This window comes from Salmo trutta, unplaced genomic scaffold, assembly GCF_901001165.1.
Source record: "Salmo trutta unplaced genomic scaffold, fSalTru1.1, whole genome shotgun sequence".
Lineage (NCBI taxonomy): Eukaryota > Metazoa > Chordata > Actinopteri > Salmoniformes > Salmonidae > Salmo > Salmo trutta.
Genome location: NW_021823104.1, coordinates 1,131,648 through 1,144,068, shown reverse-complemented (window position 1 = coordinate 1,144,068; position 12,421 = coordinate 1,131,648). Strand labels below are relative to the sequence as shown.

At 47.5% G+C, this 12,421-nt stretch overlaps 1 pseudogene; it reads right to left on the bottom strand.

Moving 5' to 3' along the window:
* Window positions 1-375: 375 nt before the first annotated feature.
* The window catches only part of LOC115188856 (developmentally-regulated GTP-binding protein 2-like), a 30,195-nt pseudogene continuing 18,149 nt past the window's right edge, over window positions 376-12,421 (bottom strand).

Genomic DNA, 12,421 nt, shown 5'->3' with positions numbered 1-12,421 from the left:
CTGTACCTAACAGGACTGATCCTAGATCTGTACCTAACAGGACTGGGGTCAATTTGAATTGAAGGCAGTTAATTCAGGAAGTGATTTTTAATTAAACATTTCAAAAAGGAAAAAATGGATATAAAATAAATAAATACTTTTTTTTTACTGCTCAGTTTGACGTCGTTGAAAATATATTATTTTTTCCAAATTTGAATTGTTATTTAAAGTTCACTTCCTGAATTGACTGCCTTTCTAATTTGATTTGACACCAGCGCTTTGTACCTTCGAGGGGAAACTTCACCTTGGACCATTTTAACATCTTGTCATTTCAATTCAACACCTTCATCTCACACAAATTACAACCAATGGAAAAACATAAAACCACAGACTGTCCCCGTTTCAAGTTCTTAGAATTTATTTAGTTTTTCCCTTTTCATTCTGGATGCGTTTCAATGTCAACAAAAGATAAAATATTCTGCTTCCTGTCCTCAGATCGCATCTGGTTCTTGATTGGTTATTCTTTGTTTTTGTTGTTTCAAACGCGAAATAAGAAATCAGGACTTTAGAAATCTACTGTACACTGGTTCTGGATAAATCAACTTCCTGTTTGGTTTTTAACTCCTCCCACCCATCCTGTATTGTGTCCAATCAGAAGGCCTGTTTAACTAACTCTTCCCACCCATCTTGTATTCTGTCCAATCAGAAGGCCTGTTTAACTAACTCCTCCCACCCATCCTGTATTGTGTCCAATCAGAAGGCCTGTTTAACTAACTCTCTTCCCACCCATCTTGTATTCTGTCCAATCAGAAGGCCTGTTTAACTAATTCTTCCCACCCAGCCCGTCATCGGTCCAATCAGAAGGCCCGTTTAACTAACTCTTCCCACCCAGCCCGTCATCGGTCCAATCCCGAAGAGCCGTTTTACTTCTTAACGATCTGAATGACGTCCTCGTGCTCCATGACGTGGGTTAGTCCCACCCGCTGGGGGTCGAACTTGGTGCTGGTTCCCTGAAGGAAAACAACAACAACAGGAAGACAAGTCACAAAATGGAGTACTGAAAGAAAGATCCAGTGTTTTATAACCCAACGTTGCTAGCATTGGGGTCGCTGCTAACTTACCCAGACCAGGGCGTACTTGAACTGGCTGGCTAACGTTCTGTGGATTCGATGGCACTGCAGGGAGAGAGGGAGAGAGAGAGAGAGAGAGAGAGACAGAGAGAGACAGACAGAGAGACAGACAGAGAGACAGAGAGAGAGAGAGAGACAGAGAGAGAGAGACAGAGACAGAGACAGAGACAGAGACAGAGACAGAGACAGAGACAGAGACAGAGAGAGAGACAGACAGAGAGACAGAGACAGAGAGACAGAGAGAAGAGAGAAGAGACAGAGACAGAGAGAGAGAGAGAGAGAGAGGAGAGAGAGCGAGAGAGGAGAGAGAGAGAGAGAGAGAGAGCCGTCGTTAAGGCTTTAAGCTCAGCGGGTTAACACAGTCTGGTGCCCGAGGACCTGGGTCACAAGCCAGGATTGTCAGTGTGTGGTGTGTGGTTCAGCTCACCACATGTTCAACAGACCGCTCCCTCCCTCATGATGATGGCGTCGCTGAAGTCAGGCCTCTCTGAAACAACAAGACCACAATTCAACGGGAGACACCAGGGGGTTCTAAACACAGCGAGGGAGACACCAAGGAGACACCAGGGGGTCTAAACACAGCGAGGGAGGCACCAGGGGGTTCTATACACAGCGAGGGAGACACCAGGGGGGTTCTAAACACAGCGAGGGAGGCACCGGGGGGTTCTAAACACAGCGAGGGAGACACCAGGGGGTTCTAAACACAGCGAGGGAGACACCGGGGGGTTCTAAACACAGCGAGGGAGACACCGGGGGTTCTAAACACAGCGTGGGAGACACCAGGGGGTTCTAAACACAGCGAGGGAGACACCAGGGGGATCTAAACACAGCGAGGGAGACACCAGGGAGACACCGGGGGGTTCTAAACACAGTGAGGGAGACACCAGGGGGTTCTAAACACAGCGAGGGAGACACCAAGGAGACACCAGGGGGTTCTAAACACAGCGAGGGAGACCCGGGGGGGTTCTAAACACAGCGAGGGAGACACCGGGGGGTTCTAAACACAGCGAGGGAGACACCAGGGAGACACCAGGGGGTTCTAAACACAGCGAGGGAGACACCGGGGGGTTCTAAACACAGCGAGGGAGACACCGGGGGGTTCTAAACACAGCGAGGGAGACACCAGGGGGTTCTAAACACAGCGAGGGAGACACCAGGGGGTTCTAAACACAGCGAGGGAGACACCAGGGGGTTCTAAACACAGCGAGGGAGACACCGGGGGGGTTCTAAACACAGCGAGGGAGACACCAGGGGGTTCTAAACACAGCGAGGGAGGCACCAGGGAGACACCGGGGGGTTCTAAACACAGCGAGGGAGACACCGGGGGGTTCTAAACACAGCGAGGGAGACACCAGGGGGTTCTAAACACAGCGAGGGAGACACCAGGGAGACACCGGGGGGTTCTAAACACAGCGAGGGGCACCAGGGAGACACCGGGGGGTTCTAAACACAGCGAGGGAGACACCGGGGGGGTTCTAAACACAGCGAGGGAGACAACAGGGGGTTCTAAACACAGCGAGGGAGACACCAGGGAGACACCAGGGGGTTCTAAACACAGCGAGGGAGACACCAGGGGGTTCTAAACACAGCGAGGGAGACACCAGGGGGTTCTAAACACAGCGAGGGAGGCACCAGGGGGTTCTAAACACAGCGAGGGAGGCACCAGGGGGTTCTAAACACAGCGAGGGAGACACCAGGGGGTTCTAAACACAGCGAGGGAGACACCAGGGGGTTCTAAACACAGCGAGGGAGGCACCAGGGGGTTCTAAACACAGCGAGGGAGACACCAGGGGGTTCTAAACACATTGAGGGAGACACCAGGGGGTTCTAAACACAGCGAGGGAGACACCAGGGGGTTCTAAACAGCGAGGGAGACACCAGGGGGTTCTAAACACAGCGAGGGAGGCACCGGGGGGTTCTAAACACAGCGAGGGAGACACCAGGAGACACCAGGGGGTTCTAAACACAGCGAGGGAGACACCAGGGGGTTCTAAACACAGCGAGGGAGGCACCAGGGGGTTCTAAACACAGCGAGGGAGACACCAGGGGGTTCTAAACACAGCGAGGGAGACACCAGGGGGTTCTAAACACAGCGAGGGAGACACCAGGGGGTTCTAAACACAGCGAGGGAGACACCAGGGGGTTCTAAACACAGCGAGGGAGGCACCGGGGGGTTCTAAACACAGCGAGGAGACACCGGGGGGTTCTAAACACAGCGAGGGAGGCACCGGGGGGTTCTAAACACAGCGAGGGAGACACCAGGGGGTTCTAAACACAGCGAGGGAGGCACCAGGGGTTCTAAACACAGCGAGGGAGACACCAGGGGGTTCTAAACACAGCGAGGGAGACACCAGGGGGTTCTAAACACAGCGAGGGAGGCACCAGGGGGTTCTAAACACAGCGAGGGAGACACCAGGGGGTTCTAAACACAGCGAGGGAGAGAGTGTGTTTAGGATGGAATTGCTGTGTGTGTGTGTGTGTGTGTGTGTGTGTGTGTGTGTGTGCGCGAGTGTGTGTGTGTGTGTGTGTGGTGTGCGCGAGTGTGTGTGTGTGTGTGTGTGTGTGCGAGTGTGTGTGTGTGTGTGCGCGAGTGTGTGTGTGTGTGTGCGCGCGAGTGTGTGTGTGTGTGTGTTTGAGTGTGTGCCTGTGTCCGTTTCTGAATACCCTTGCATCCTAAATAGTGGGCTGTTTCAGTTTGAGAAAAAATAAAGTAAAATAGTATGCGACAATTTGAAAATCTAGTGCACTTTACCTTCACTAGGCTAGGGGGCAGCATTCGGGAATTCTGGATGAAAAGTGTGCCCAAATTAAACTGCCTGCTACTCAGGCCCAGAAGGTAGGATATGCATTTTATTAGTAGATTTGGATAGAAAACACTCTGAAGTTTCTAAAACTGTTTGAATGATGTCTGTGAGTATAACAGAACTCATATGGCAGGCAAAAACCTGAGAAAAATACAACCAGGAAGTGGGAAATCTGATGCTTGTAGTCTTTTCAAGTCATTGCCTATCTAACACACAGTGACTTAGGGTTCATTTTGCACTTCCTGAGGCTTCCACTAGATGTCAACAGTCTTTAGAACATTGTTTTAGGCTTCTACAGTGAACAGAGAGCGAACAAGAAGGCCTGGAAGTTGGTGACTCAGAATAGGACATGAGTTCAGTGGCGCGATGAGGTAGCTCTGTTCCATTACATTTTTGAAGACATTGGAATCGTCCGGTTGGAATATTATTGAAGATTTATGTTAAAAAGGCCCTAAAGATTGATGCTATACATCGTTTCACATGTTTCTACGAACGTAAATATAATTTTTTGGGGACTTTTCGTCGTGAAATTTTCGTCACGCTTCCTACATTTGGAGTAGCTTACTGAACGCGCTAACAAAAAGGAGGTATTTGGACATAAATGATGGACTTTATCGAACAAAACAACATTTATTGTGGACCTGGGATTCCTGGGAGTGCATTCTGATGAAGATCATCAAAGGTAAGTGAATATTTATAATGCTATTTATGATTTCAGATGACTCCAAAATGGCGGGTATCTGTATTGCCTGCTGTTGTTTTCTGAGCGCTGTACTCAGATTATTGCAAAGTTTGCTTTCCACGTGAAGCTTTTTAAATATCTGTCACAGCGGTTGCATTAAGGAGATGTTTATCTATAATTCTTTGAATAACAGTTTAAGATTTTATCAACGTTTATGATGAGTATTTCTATAAATTGATGTGCTCATTCACCAGAAGTTTTTGAAGGAAAAACATTTCTGAACATTACGGGCCAATGTAAAATGTTTTAAAAAAAAATATAAATATGAACTTTATCGAGCAAAACATACATGTATTGTGTAACATGAAGTCCTGGGAGTGTCATCTGATGAAGATCATCAACGGTTAGTGCTTAATTTTAGCTGTATTTCTGGTTTTTGTGACGTCTCTCCTTTCTTGGAAAATGGCTGTGGCTTTTTATTTTTTAGGCGCTGTCCTAACATAATCTAATGTTTTGCTTTCGCCGTAAAGCCTTTTTGAAATCGGACAACGTGGTTCGATTAAGGAGAAGTGTATCTTTAAAATGGTGTAAAATAGTCGTATGTTTGAGAAATTTGAATGATGAGATTTTGGTTGTTTTGAATTTTCCGCTTTGAAATTGCCCTGCTATTTCACTGGCTGTGTCCCGCAGGTGGGACGTTCCCCAGAGAGGTTAAATGGCTGATGTCCCACATACCCCAGAGAGGTTAAATGGCTGATGTCCCAGATACCCCAGAGAGGTTAAATGGCTGATGTCCCACATACCCCAGAGAGGTTAAATGGCTGATGTCCCACATACCCCAGAGAGGTTAAATGGCTGATGTCCCACATACCCCAGAGAGGTTAAATGGCTGATGTCCCACATACCCCAGAGAGGTTAAATGGCTGATGTCATACTCAGATATATATGGGGAGGAGCTACCAACATCAACCAATAGCAGGAAACAACACAATCACATGACGCATTCTCAGTATACGGGGGTGTGTGTGTGTGTGTGTGTGTGTGTGTGTGTGTGTGTGTGTACCTCCTCTCTTCTTCGTGTAAAGACAGATGAGTGCCAGGTATTCCCACAGCCTCTCTAACAGGTAGTCCAGATTCAGCTTCATCCCACAGCTAAACACACACACACACACACAGTCAGAGAGAGAACACACACACACACACAGTCAGAGAGAGAACACACACACACAGTCAGAGAGAGAGAACACACACACACACTCAGTTCTCTGCTTACGACAGACAGACAGACAGACAGACAGACAGGGTAGTTTCTGACCTGATGACGACGCTGTGGGGTTCGTGAGCCAGTCGGTCCACCTCCTCTATGGAGATCTGATCCACCTTGTTGTAGACCTACACACACACCACCACACACACACCCACACACACACACACACACACACACACACACACACACACACCAACACACACACACACACACCACACACACCACACACAAACACACACACACACACACACCACTACATATTCATTGTGGGCTGGTTACAGATATAGAAACATGGTACGTATTAACATAGAGCTAGATCATAGATCAGGTACGTACGTATAAACATAGAGCTAGATAATAGATCAGGTACGTACGTATAAACATAGAGCTAGATAATAGATCAGGTACATATAAACAGAGCTAAATCATAGATCAGGTACGTATAAACATAGAGCTAGAACATAGATCAGACACGTATAAACATAGAGCTAGAACATAGATCAGATACGTACGTATAAACAGGGCATGTAAACACGGTTCCCAACTATGACGTCGATGAAGTCATCAGGAGTGCTGTCTTCTCGGAACAGAACCTCCGCATTGAAGATTTCTGAGGTGGACCGTTAAGGTTCTACCTACTGTTCTGAGGAGGACCGATAAGGTTCTACCTACTGTTCTGAGGAGGACCGTTAAGGTTCTACCTACTGTTCTGAGGTGCATCGTTAAGGTTCTACTTACTGTTCTGAGGTGCATCGTTAAGGTTCTACCTACTGTTCTGAGGTGGATCGTTAAGGTTCTACCTACTGTTCTGAGGAGGACCGATAAGGTTCTACCTACTGTTCTGAGGTGGATCGTTAAGGTTCTACTTACTGTTCTGAGGTGCATCGTTAAGGTTCTACCTACTGTTCTGAGGTGCATCGTTAAGGTTCTACTTACTGTTCTGAGGTGCATCGTTAAGGTTCTACCTACTGTTCTGAGGTGGATCGTTAAGGTTCTACCTACTGTTCTGAGGAGGTAGGTGGTGTCTTTAGTGACAGTGCTGGTCTGGTGTCTGTGGTTTGTGCTGGTAGCGTGTCTGTAGTTATTAGTGTGTCTGTAGTTAGTAGTGTGTCTGTAGTTAGTAGTGTGTCTGTAGTTAGTAGTGTGTCTGTAGTTAGTAGTGTGTCTGTAGTTAGTCTGTAGTTAGTAGTGTCTGTAGTTAGTAGTGTGTCTGTAGTTAGTAGTGTGTCTGTAGTTAGTATTGTGGCTGTGGTTAGTATTGTGGCTGTGGTTAGTATTGTGTCTGTAGTTAGCAGCGTGTCTGTAGTTAGCAGCGTGTCTGTAGTTAGTAGCGTGTCTGTAGTTAGTAGTGTGTCTGTGGTTGGAAGTGTGTCTGTAGTTAGTATTGTGGCTGTGGTTAGTATTGTGTCTGTAGTTAGCAGCGTGTCTGTAGTTAGCAGCGTGTCTGTAGTTAGTAGCGTGTCTGTAGTTAGTAGTGTGTCTGTAGCCAGCATTGTGTCTGTAGTTTGTGTTGTGTCTGTAGTTGGTGTCGTGTCTGTAGTTGGTAGTGTGTCTGTAGTTGGTGTCGTGTCTGTAGTTGGTAGTGTGTCTGTAGCCAGCATTGTGTCTGTAGTTAGTAGCGTGTCTGTAGCTAGTAGTGTGTCTGTAGTTAGTGTCGTGTCTGTAGTGTGTGTTGTGTCTGTAGTTGGTAGCGTGTCTTTAGTTAGTAATGTGTCTGTAGTTTGTGTTGTGTCTGTAGTTGGCAGTGTGTCTGTAGTTAGTAATGTGTCTGTAGTTAGCAGCGTATCTGTAGTTAGTAGCGTGTCTGTAGTTAGTATTGTGTCTGTAGTTGGTAGTGTGTCTGTAGTCAGTCGTGTCTGTAGTTGGTAGTGTGTCTGTAGTCAGTCTTGTGTCTGTAGTTAGTGTCGTGTCTGTAGTGTGTCTGTGGTTGGTGGTGTGTCTGTAGTTGGTGGTGTGTCTGTAGTTAGTAGTGTGTCTGTAGTTAGTAGTGTGTCTGTAGTTAGCAGTGTGTCTGTAGCAGCAGAAGGATACTGTGGTGTTTCTGTAGTTAGCGGCGTGTCTGTAGTTAGTGGCGTGTCTGTAGTTGGCGGCGTGTCTGTAGTTGGCGGCGTGTCTGTAGTTGGCGGCGTGTCTGTAGTTGGCGGCGTGTCTGTGGTTAGAGTCGTGTCAGTAGTGTGTCTGTGGTTAGCGGTGTGTCTGTAGTTAGCGGCGTGTCTGTAGTTAGCGGCGTGTCTGTAGTTAGTAGTGTGTCTGTAGTTAATAGTGTGTCTGTAGTTAGTAGCGTGTCTGTAGTTAGTAGCGTGTCTGTAGTTAGTAGCGTGTCTGTAGTTAGTAGCGTGTCTGTCGTTAGTAGTGTGTCTGTCGTTAGTAGTGTGTCTGTAGTTAGTGGTGTGTCTGTAGTTGGCAGCGTGTCTGTAGTTAGCAGCGTGTCTGTAGTTAGCAGCGTGTCTGTAGTTAGTAGTGTTTCTGTAGTTAGTAGCGTGTCTGTAGTTAGTAGCGTGTCTGTAGTGTGTCTGTAGTTAGTGTCGTGTCTGTAGTTAGTGTCGTGTCTGTAGTTAGTGTCGTGTCTGTAGTTAGTGTGTCTGTAGCGGCTGAAGGATACTGTATTCGTGGAGGATGAGCTGGACCAGTTTCTCAGAACACATCGTCAGAGGAACCATGGAGTTATAGGACAGACCTCCCCCTTTCTTGGGCTGAACACAAAATACCAGCATCACAACACTACATACCAGCATCATACACACACTACATACCAGCATCATACACACACTACATAACCAGCATCATACACACACTACATACCAGCATCACACACACACTACATACCAGCATCACACACACACTACATAACCAGCATCACAACACTACATAACCAGCATCACAACACTACATACCAGCATCATACACACACTACATACCAGCATCATACACACTACATAACCAGCATCATACACACTACATAACCAGCATCATACACACACTACATACCAGCATCACACACACTACATAACCAGCATCATACACAACACTACATACCAGCATCATACACAACACTACATACCAGCATCACACACACACTACATACCAGCATCACACACACACTACATAACCAGCATCACAACACTACATAACCAGCATCACAACACTACATACCAGCATCATACACACACTACATACCAGCATCACACACTACATACCAGCATCATAAACACACTACATAACCAGCATCATACACACACTACATACCAGCATCATACACACACTACATACCAGCATCATACACAACACTACATACCAGCATCATACACAACACTACATAACCAGCATCATACACAACACTACATACCAGCTTCATACACACACTACATACCAGCTTCATACACACACTACATAACCAGCATCATACACACACACACTACATACCAGCATCATACACACACACACTACATACCAGCATCATAAACACACTACATACCAGCATCATACACAACACTACATACCAGCATCATAAACACACTACATACCAGCATCATACACACACTACATACCAGCATCATAAACACACTACATACCAGCATCATACACACACTACATACCAGCATCATAAACACACTACATACCAGCATCATAAACACACTACATACCAGCATCATACACACACTACATACCAGCATCATAAACACACTACATACCAGCATCATACACACCTACATACCACATCATACACACCTACATACAGCATCATACACACTACATACCAGCATCATACACACACTACATACCAGCATCATAAACACACTACATACCAGCATCATACACACACTACATACCAGCATCATACACACACACACTACATACCAGCATCATACACACACTACATACCAGCATCACACACTACATACCAGCATCATAAACACACTACATAACCAGCATCATACACACACTACATACCAGCATCATAAACACACTACATACCAGCATCATACACACACTACATACCAGCATCATACACACGCTACATACCAGCATCATACACACTACATACCAGCATCATACACACTACATACCAGCATCATACACACACTACATACCAGCATCATACACACACTACATACCAGCATCATACACACACTACATAACCAACAGGATGTGATCGTCCAAAATCTCATTCCATAACCATGGTCATTAATATGGAGTTGGTCCCGCCTTTGCTGCTATAACAGCCTCCACTCTTCTGGGAAGTCATTAATATGGAGTTGGTCCCGCCTTTGCTGCTATAACAGCCTCCACTCTTCTGGGAAGTCATTAATATGGAGTTGGTCCCGCCTTTGCTGCTATAACAGCCTCCACTCTTCTGGGAAGTCATTAATATGGAGTTGGTCCCGCCTTTGCTGCTATAACAGCCTCCACTCTTCAGGGAAGTCATTAATATGGAGTTGGTCCCCCCTTTGCTGCTATAACAGCCTCCACTCTTCTGGGAAGTCATTAATATGGAGTTGGTCCCCCCTTTGCTGCTATAACAGCCTCCACTCTTCTGGGAAGTCATTAATATGGAGTTGGTCCCGCCTTTGCTGCTATAACAGCCTCCACTCTTCTGGGAAGTCATTAATATGGAGTTGGTCCCGCCTTTGCTGCTATAACAGCCTCCACTCTTCTGGGAAGGCATTAATATGGAGTTGGTCCCGCCTTTGCTGCTATAACAGCCTCCACTCTTCTGTGGGACAGCTCTAGCAGCTCTAGCAGCTCTAGTAGAGCAGGGAACGGGAGGGATGTGATGGAGAAACTGACCTTGAAGTAGATGTTAGGTTTTGAGCGGTTAAGTCTGATGCCGACGGACTCCAACTCTTTCTCCAGGAGTTTCCTGAGGAGACAGACAGAACATACTAACTAACCAGCTGGGTGACCCTAGACGGGTTAGCAGTTAGTAACCAGCTGGGTGACCCTAGACGGGTTAGCAGTTAGTAACCAGCTGGGACAGACCCTAGACGGGTTAGCAGTTAGTAACCAGCTGGGTGACCCTAGACGGGTTAGCAGTTAGTAACCAGCTGGGTGACCCTAGACGGGTTAGCAGTTAGTAACCAGCTGGGTGACCCTAGACGGGTTAGCAGTTAGTAACCAGCTGGGTGACCCTAGACGGGTTAGCAGTTAGTAACCAGCTGGGTGACCCTAGACGGGTTAGCAGTTAGTAACCAGCTGGGTGACCCTAGACGGTTAGCAGTTAGTAACCACTGGGTGACCCTAGACGGGTTAGCAGTTAGTAACCAGCTGGGTGACCCTAGACGGGTTAGCAGTTAGTAACCAGCTGGGTGACCCTAGACGGGTTAGCAGTTAGTAACCAGCTGGGACAGACCCTAGACGGGTTAGCAGTTAGTAACCAGCTGGGTGACCCTAGACGGGTTAGCAGTTAGTAACCAGCTGGGTGACCCTAGACGGGTTAGCAGTTAGTAACCAGCTGGGTGACCCTAGACGGGTTAGCAGTTAGTAACCAGCTGGGTGACCCTAGACGGGTTAGCAGTTAGTAACCAGCTGGGTGACCCTAGACGGGTTAGCAGTTAGTAACCAGGGGTGACCCTAGACGGGTTAGCAGTTAGTAACCAGCTGGGTGACCCTAGACGGGTTAGCAGTTAGTAACCAGCTGGGTGACCCTAGACGGTTAGCAGTTAGTAACCAGCTGGGTGACCCTAGACGGGTTAGCAGTTAGTAACCAGCTGGGACAGACCCTAGACGGGTTAGCAGTTAGTAACCAGCTGGGTGACCCTAACGGGTTAGCAGTTAGTAACCAGCTGGGTGACCCTAGACGGGTTAGCAGTTAGTAACCAGCTGGGTGACCCTAGACGGGTTAGCAGTTAGTAACCAGCTGGGTGACCCTAGACGGGTTAGCAGTTAGTAACCAGCTGGGTGACCCTAGACGGGTTAGCAGTTAGTAACCAGCTGGGACAGACCCTAGACGGGTTAGCAGTTAGTAACCAGCTGGGTGACCCTAGACGGGTTAGCAGTTAGTAACCAGCTGGGTGACCCTAGACGGGTTAGCAGTTAGTAACCAGCTGGGTGACCCTAGACGGGTTAGCAGTTAGTAACCAGCTGGGTGACCCTAGACGGGTTAGCAGTTAGTAACCAGCTGGGTGACCCTACACGGGTTAGCAGTTAGTAAAGCTAGGTGACCCTAGACGGGTTAGCAGTTAGTAACCAGCTGGGTGACCCTAGACGGGTTAGCAGTTAGTAACCAGCTGGGTGACCCTAGACGGGTTAGCAGTTAGTAACCAGCTGGGTGACCCTAGACGGGTTAGCAGTTAGTAACCAGCTGGGACAGACCCTAGGGTGTTAGCAGTTAGTAACCAGCTGGGTGACCCTAGACGGGTTAGCAGTTAGTAACCAGCTGGGTGACCCTAGACGGGTTAGCAGTTAGTAACCAGCTGGGTGACCCTAGACGGGTTAGCAGTTAGTAACCAGCTGGGTGACCCTAGACGGGTTAGCAGTTAGTAACCAGCTGGGTGACCCTAGACGGGTTAGCAGTTAGTAACCAGCTGGGTGACCCTAGACGGGTTAGCAGTTAGTAACC